At 56.2% G+C, this 7963-nt stretch overlaps 1 long non-coding RNA gene across 1 annotated transcript; it reads right to left on the minus strand.

Annotated features, from left to right (window-relative positions):
- Positions 1-1234: 1234 nt before the first annotated feature.
- On the minus strand, positions 1235-6915 carry LOC129539238 (uncharacterized). The gene is made up of 3 exons (XR_016038683.1): positions 6678-6915; positions 3212-3298; positions 1235-2090 (listed from the first exon to the last, which is right to left on the minus strand). It is a non-coding gene; the product is annotated as an uncharacterized LOC129539238 (long non-coding RNA).
- Between the last annotated feature and the right edge of the window lie 1048 nt (positions 6916-7963).

Here is a 7963-nt window from a genome sequence, read left to right on the forward strand (position 1 = left end):
ATGACAGAAACTGACCCAGCATTGTAAAGCAGCTATAGTCCAATAAAAGTTAATGAAAGAAAACCCTCTGGTCACAGGGTGAAAAAAAAAAAATGAATGAGCACATTCTCAGTTTTATACTTGAAGGAGTCATTTGCTACAGTGGGGAATTTTTCTCTGCACTTTCTGAAATGCCAGGAAATACAATTTCAAATGTGACTACCATGTCCTCATCCGGGCACTGCAAGCTCACCTGGCTGTACCTCAGAGGGCGCCCGGGGCTCCCCGCCAGAGCGCCAGCGCCCAGCTTAGAGTTACATTCTGACTCCTCTGAACATGACACCCTGTCCTTCGGCACGGCTGCACTCAGAAAAAATTCCCGGAGACCACACACACGCACACACTTGCCCGGGCCCCACACACGTACAGGCGCACACACACACAGCCTCAGCTTTCTGTTGGCGATGAATGTGCGGGTGTTTTTCTGCGTCTCACTCACGGGAACTGCCCGCGGGGACGGCGCAGGTGCCATCCCTCCGTGTGCCAGGGAGATGCCCCCTGGCACCAGGGCAGTGTCCCCGCAGGCCCGGGACCAGTGAATCACGCAGCCTGGTCCTTCCCCAGTTCCCGGAGCTGGCAGAGCTGACTGAAAAACCAGTAGCAGCTGGCAGGAAATGGGTGCGAGCACTGACCACAGATAAACTGTAGGCCTCCACAGAGCCGCAGCAGAGAGACCCTGCGACAGGAAGTCGAGCTGTCAGGCCGCAGCCCCACGCCCGCTCACAGGGCACCCCGGGGGCCACGGAGGACTGCGGGCCCCCGATAACACTGGGGGACACAGCTGTGGGGTCACGACCAGGGGAGGTGCACGGGCAGCCAGACCAGGAGGGCCCGCAGCCCCAGAGGGAGGGGAAGAAGTGGCCAGGAAGGAGGAGGAAGCAGAGAAAAACCCCTGACTGGGAGTTCCAGGCTCTGCCTTCAGCAGCAGCAAGGGCAACGGTCCTGGCTGGTAGGGCCGGTGATGAAATAACAGCCTGTCAAGGTCAAGGCCGTGAAGGCCCAGGCGCACTTCTTACCCAGGGTCCCTGCTGCAAAATGACCCACTCCCAGGAGTAAAGGGCCTGGCCCCACTGAGCACAGGAGGCAAAGCACCGCTCTACATACAGTGTGCAGACTCAATGCTTGCAAACACTCTCAAAGCTTCTCAGCCAATTCAAGAGACAGACCCTCTCAAATACATCATGACAGAGGGATCACGGGCAGTACGCAGACCTTTCCATATATTACCCAGCTTAATGCTCACAGACATCCTCGGAGGTAGGTCGGATCACGCCCCCATTTCACAGATGGGTAAACTGAGGCTCGAGGAATTAGCCCACCTTGCCCTGGGTCATGAGCTTATGAAGGACAGAGCCTTAATTCAAGATCTGACTGCAGATCTTGATTTGCAGCAGAGACCCAGTCTCCACGCTGGGCACCGAGTTCAATATCCTCCACTCACAGGAAGGACCCCTAGGTGCTGGAAGGGTGGAAAAGAGAGACGGGGACGCTAGCAGACCTGAGAGTGGGGCCCTACAGTCAGCGTCCAGTAACATCCTCCCACAGCCCGGGGTGGACACCAGGCCAGGCGGCCCAGTGAGAGGGGACTGAACATCTTTGCACCCCAAAGCAGACCCAGGGGTCCATCCACAGACAGCCGGAGCAGGGTGACGCTCTGGCCACCAGCTCTTCAGGGATATCTTTGGACAAGCTCCAGCTCTGCACTTGAACTCCTGAACCGAGTCTCTGACTCCCAGGGAAAAAGAGGCTGGGCTGAGAAGGGCCGACGTGGGCATTCCCAGGCCTCCGTCTGCCTCTCCTGCGGGCGGCATGCTGCAAGGGGCGGGGGGTCACCTTCCTGGCTCTGAGGAGCAGCCCAGGGCACCTGCCCCAGGGGTGAGAGTGGCCCCCTCTGCTGGCCCCGATTCGGGCCCATCTCCCCGTCTCTAGCAAGACGAAGTTCAGCTGGGTGACTGACTCACCCTTGTTCCTGGAACTGTCTGAAGGCGGGAGAGGATGCTGTGGGTAGATTCTAACTGTATCATCTGGGCTGGGGCCGGTAGCAGATGGTCCTTAGGAAAAAAAAGAAAAATACTTCCATGTGGGCTTAAAATAGCTCAGCACTCACCATCAGCTGAATGGGGAAATGTACGAGCTCACGGGTCACGTGGGGGTGGGTGCTGCAGGCTGCAGGTTGGGACATGGGGCCCCGGGGCACAGCCGCAGCAGCAAGGCCCAGAAGGCAGGAAGGGGAGGCCACGGCACCCCAATCCCCCGCAATCTGTCCAGCCTGGAGGAGGCGGTGGCAGCCCCCCGACAGTCTGGAGTCCACGTGACCCACTGCCACAGAAAGGACCAGGGTCTGAGACCCACATCTGGGGCACGGGCGCGAGGCCTGGACCTCGGAGCCTGCCCAGTCTAAATCTCAGATCTGCCACTCGCTGTTCCGTGCGCCCTGGGGCAGGTCGCTTCCTCTTTCTGCGCCCCAGTTTCCCCATCTCTGAAGTGGAGCAAACTCAGCAGCCTTCTCTGGGGCAGGCTGGTTGGGGGGGAAGGTCTGCAGGAGCCCAGCCACCCAGGAGGGGCTCTCTAAGCCGGCTCACAACTCGAAGGGCTCACCCAGAGGCAGGAGGCAGGTCCCCTCTTCTGAAAACTCTTTTCCTATCCTTATTTAAATAGCAACAAGGGACACCTCTGAAAGTCTGAGTCTTGAGTTACACCCCGGGGGGTCAATGCCTCTGCCCTGGGAGGGCAGAGTGATGACAGGAAAGACACCGTAGGCCTGGGACAGGCGGAGGAGGCCAGCTGCCCCAGAAGCAGGCAGCAGGCGGCGGTCCAGCTCAAGCCAGCAGCCCAGGACTTCCAGGGTACTCTCCTGACCCCCCAGAGCCCAGCAATCAGAGTCTCCCTGTCCCGTGGTGGTCTCTGATGGATAGAAGACCTCCCAACTGTAGGGCAGAGGAGTAGTACCCTCCAAGGAAGCCAGAGGCCTTCGAGCCATTTGTCCAAGACAGAATATTGGTCTGGGAATGGTCGGCTTCTATACCGGTTCACCTCTGTGTACTTGGGGTAAGCGGTGTGCTTGCTGTGTTGGGAAATGTTGAACGACCAGCTCCACAGGGGATTAGAAAGTGGCTCTGATTTGTGCCAGTCTTCATGGTGTCAATACCCGCACCCTGGGCAGCGTGCTCACCGAACATGGACTTTGGGAAGACATGGCAGGGTCTGCTTCCACCAGCTCCCACGCCCGGCCACGATCGCTGAGACGCCGAGCAGCGTGCTAAGGGAGAAGACAGCTCTTTCAGTCAGACTCTGGGTAACCGGCATTCACCCACTGAACTTGGTTCGGTCCTGACTGCTCTTATTAGGCTGGGTGGCCTCGGGCAAGTGACCCACCTACGCTGGGCCTCCCATGTGAAGCGAGGGTAAGGGTGGCGTGGTGACGATGCCCGCGCAGTAATAGCTGTTGTATCGGGCGCACACCTGAGGACCCGCACGTGGCTCGCAGTCATCAGGAGCACTTAAAGCCTCGCCCACCCACCACGGCTCGAGCTGTCTCCCCGCAGCCCTGCGTAGCCCCCTTCCCCTCGCATGCTCCTTCAGAGTGCTGCCAGGCCGGCCCCCACTGCCCTTCCTCCTGCCCCTGGGTCCACCCAGGGCTACAGCCTCAGCCCCCTCACCAGCTCCCGCCAACATCCCTAGTAACCTCACTTTCTAAATCCATGAGATGCACCTCAGTCATCTTCTCCTCCACTTTTCAGCAGCACCGGGTGTGGGGTGCGGGGGAGTGCTGCAGACCACCCAGTTCGCCTTCCGTGGCGGCTCCCTCTCCTGCCAACCCTCCCCAGGCTTCTTTCTCTACTTTCCCTGCCTAGGCAGTTTTTCCTCTGCTGTGGACAGTCAGGCTGCCTCGAGCCTTAGGTGGCAGTGTGCCTCCCTGGAGACGGTTTCACCAGCCCTCTCCAGGGGCCCCTGCACCCTCTCTACCTCTACCAGCCTCTCCCAAACTTGCCTCCACCCAGGCTGCTGCTGTGCCCACCTCGGCATCAAAACCCAAGTCCGCTCCACACACCTCCTCGGTTTTTAGTCCAGAACCCAATGGACCACTCCTTGCCAGACCTGTTCTGCTCCCAGCATCTGTAACTTAACGAATGCCACCCGCCTTAACCCCGCCGTCACCTGGTCCTGTTTGCCACCATCCTCCCTCTTGGCCCCAGATCTAATCTCCCCCAGACCTGTATCCCTCCAGGCATCTGGCCAACCCATCCCCTTGGTCTTCTCTCTTCAGCACAATCTCCCACTGCAAGCGAGTACCACTTCTGGGGACCTGACCACTCTGCCCCATCTCACTGGCCTCTCCTCTAGCCCTGCCCTCCAGTCCATCCTCCGTATCCTTCCAGGGTGATCTTTCAAAATCTCAGAGGGAGTCAGGCCACCGTCAAGTAGGAAGTGAAAGTGAAGTTCGCTCAGTCGTGTCCAACTCTTTGCGACCCCACGGACTATACAGTCCATGGAATTCTCCAGGCCAGAATACTGGAGTGGGTAGCCTTTCCCTCCTGCAGGGCATCTTCTCCACCCAGGTATCGAAACCAGGTCTCTCGAATTGCAGGCAGATTCTTTTACCTGCTGAGCCACAAGGGAAGCAAAGAATACTGGAGTGGGTAGCCTATCCCTTCTCCAGGGGATCTTCCCAACCCAGGAATCAAACCAGGGTCTTCTGTATTGCAGGCATATTCTTAGCAACTGAGCCACCAGGGAAGTCCCAAAATCTCAGAGGCAGTTAGGCCACCCTCAAGTAGGAAGTTCAGACCAAAATCTCAGCTCGGCTTCTCAGGAGCTGGGGGACCAGCCTCAGCCTGCTTCTCTCCCTCCCTGTCTGTCTCTGCTTCCTTTCATCACCCCCTCCTCACCCCACACTCCTGCCTTTTGATTTCAGCCCAGTCACTGCTTCCCCCTTCCTTACATCACACCCCCTTGCACCCCACCCAGGAGAGGACCGAGTCCTATACCATTGTCTTCATAGCAGTTATCATGCTTTGTGATTATTCACCTCCTTCTGTGGTTAATCGATCAACATCTAAGCCTTCCACTGGGGCAGTTATTCCCAAAGCGGAATTGGCTGAAGTTTTGAGCCGGGTAATGCTTTACCCTGCTATTGTCTTTGACCTGGAGGAGGGCCGAGCCCCACCCACTAGATGCCTGCGGCACTCCCAGCCATTGTTCAGCTCAGTCACTCGGTTATCAGACTCTTTCCAAACCCATGGACTGCAGCACGCCAGGCTTCCCTGTCCATCACCAACTCCCGGAGTTTACTCGAACTCATGTCCATCGAGTCAGTGATGCCATGCAACCGTCTCACCCTCTCTCGTCCCCTTCTCCCATCTTCAATCTTTCCCAGCATCAGGGTCTTTTCAAGGAGTCAGTTCTTCCGATCAGGCGGCCAAAGTGTTGGCGTTTCAGCTTCAGCATCAGTCCTTCTAATGAATATTGAGGACTGATTTCCTTTAGGACGGACTGGGTGGATCTCCTTGAAGTCCAAGGGACTCGTAAGAGTCTTCTCCAACACCACAGTTCAAAAGCATCAATTCTGCAGCACTCAGCCTTCTGTATAGACCTGAGACTGTCTCAAGTTTGAGGGTTTTAGATGGAGAACTAGGGTCTAAAGTGCAGACAAGATGCCATAAAACCCTGAGAGGAGAGGCCAGTGTGGGTGGGAGCAGCACATCAGAAACTGTAGGGGGATTAGCATCAGGTTGACCCTTAAAGGATAGACTAATAATAGCAATAATAATTAATAATTGTAGCTAATATTTACTGAGCACTAACACGGTCTTGATCGATTTTTATGAATTATCTCACTTAATTTTAACCATCATCCCAGGACACAGATGTTAGTCACACTCCCATTTTACAGACAAAGAAACTGAGGCTGATAGGATTAAATAATATGCTTAAATTTGCACAGCTCACTATCGGCAGAGTCCAGATTTGAACCCGTGCACTCTGGCTTTGGGAACAACGCGCTCAGACACTGTCAAGAGGGTTTGGGTATATCCACTCCTCTACACCTGTGGGGCACAGGTCCCCAAGTCTGGCAGCCTAACCCAACATAGATATATCGCCTCACAGTTCTGATGGGTCAGGAATCCGGGAGTGGCTTAGCTGGTTCTTCTGGCTCCCAGGCTCTCAATCAAGGTGACAGCCTGTGGTCACCTCAGGCTCCACGAGGGGAGGGTGTGGCCCCAAGCTCACTCACGTGGTTCTCACAGGCCTCCGGTCTTGGCTGGCGCCCTGGTGGACTCCTTGCCCCGTGGGCCTCTGCAAAGGGCCGCCAGCTTCCCTCCGAGCGAGAGAAGAGGGCAGAAGTCATAGTCCCCACAGAGCCTCATCACCCTGGAAGCAACATCCCATCACTTTTGCCCACATAGATTCTTGAGAGTCCCCAAGCCCAGCCCACACCCCCTAGACACAGGCATTGCACAAGTCACTGGCTCAGGAAGCGGGGCCCACCAGGGGGCTTGTGGAGGAGCTAGGCACCCCCAGACAGCATGGGGTGTAAGCCCATTGTCTCCCTGCTTGATTACCCAGCCCAGGAATTCTCCTTGTGCTTCCTTAAGTAACAAGAATAGCCTCAAAGCGAGTTAAACTTGATTCCCAACCTGAGAGAACGCTTCCTCCCATTCTTCCCAGGAAGTGAAGTGAAGTGAATTGAAGTGAAAGTCGCTCAGTGGTGTCTGACTCTTTGCAACCCCATGGACTATACAGTCCATGGAATTCTCCAGACCAGAATACTGGAGTGGGCAGCCTTTCCCTTCTCCAGGGGATCTTCCCAACCCGGGGATCGAACCCAGGTTTCCCGCATTGCAGGCGGATTCTTTACCAGCTGAGCCACCAGGGAAGCCCTCTTCCCAGGAACTGAGTGCCAAATAAGACAAGCACTCCTTAAAGCTCCTGCATGCCGGCGGCTGTGTATTTGCACTGCGGTGGCGTAAGCCTGAAAACTTGGCACCGCCGGTCCCTCTGCCCGCTCCCTCACCACCCGACTGCGGGCAGCCCCCAGTGCCTCATGCGTGCTTCATGTTCCATCGTCTCCCTTCCCTCCCCGTGGTCCCCCATGAAGAAACGGCCCTGAAGAGTCCCCCCCTTTAACCCCCTCCAGGCATCACTGTGGACAGCACCTTCTGAGAATCCCTACCCACACAGGGCAGGCTGCCGTTCAAAGACCATCCACGGCTCCCCGCAGCCAAAGGGCAAGGCCCTAATTTGAGCCTGGCACTCAAGACCCTCTGTCTTGTAGCCCAAACCGGCTTCCCACACAGCCCCCCTGCTCGAGCAAAGACAATCCATGAGGTCCGACCCTTCCTGCTTCTCACCCCATCTCTAAATCTCGAAATACTTTTCCTGCTCCTCTTCCTTTACCCAAACCCTAGTCTCCCTTCAAGGTCAAGCAAATTCATGCCCAACCTTCTCGGTGAACCTTTCCGAGGCTACTCTGACTCTCCAAAGATGAACTTGGCAGGAGACAGTGTGTGCTCAACAGGGTCAATGAAATAAAAATACTCACCAGAGCAAGCAAACTATTCTAGAAAAGCTGTCTGAGTGTCCTCCCTAAACCCACAGTCCTGCCCTCGTTTTCGAGGCCTGTTGACTCCCCTGTGGTCACCCTGGACTTGACCTTCTAGCTCTCCTGAGCAATGGTTCCCTTATCCTCCCAGCTGAACCCCTGCACTCTCTGAGCCCTGATCATCTCCTGCCCCCACGGTGTTCCTGACCAAGTCTGAGTACTTTTCATGACAGAACTGTGTTCAGTTCATCTCTGAGTCCAGAATGGAGCTGAGAAACTGGGATAAGTGCGGTTGGGAACGAGGAAGAAGGTGGAGACTGCTCCTTGCAAGGACTCACCTCTAAAAAATACACTAGAAGCGCTTTACTCTCTTTTTGGGAG

Source organism: Moschus berezovskii, chromosome 11 (genome assembly GCF_049115385.1).
Source record: "Moschus berezovskii isolate FMDL1 chromosome 11, NW_MosBer_1.0, whole genome shotgun sequence".
Classification (NCBI taxonomy): Eukaryota; Metazoa; Chordata; class Mammalia; order Artiodactyla; family Moschidae; genus Moschus; species Moschus berezovskii.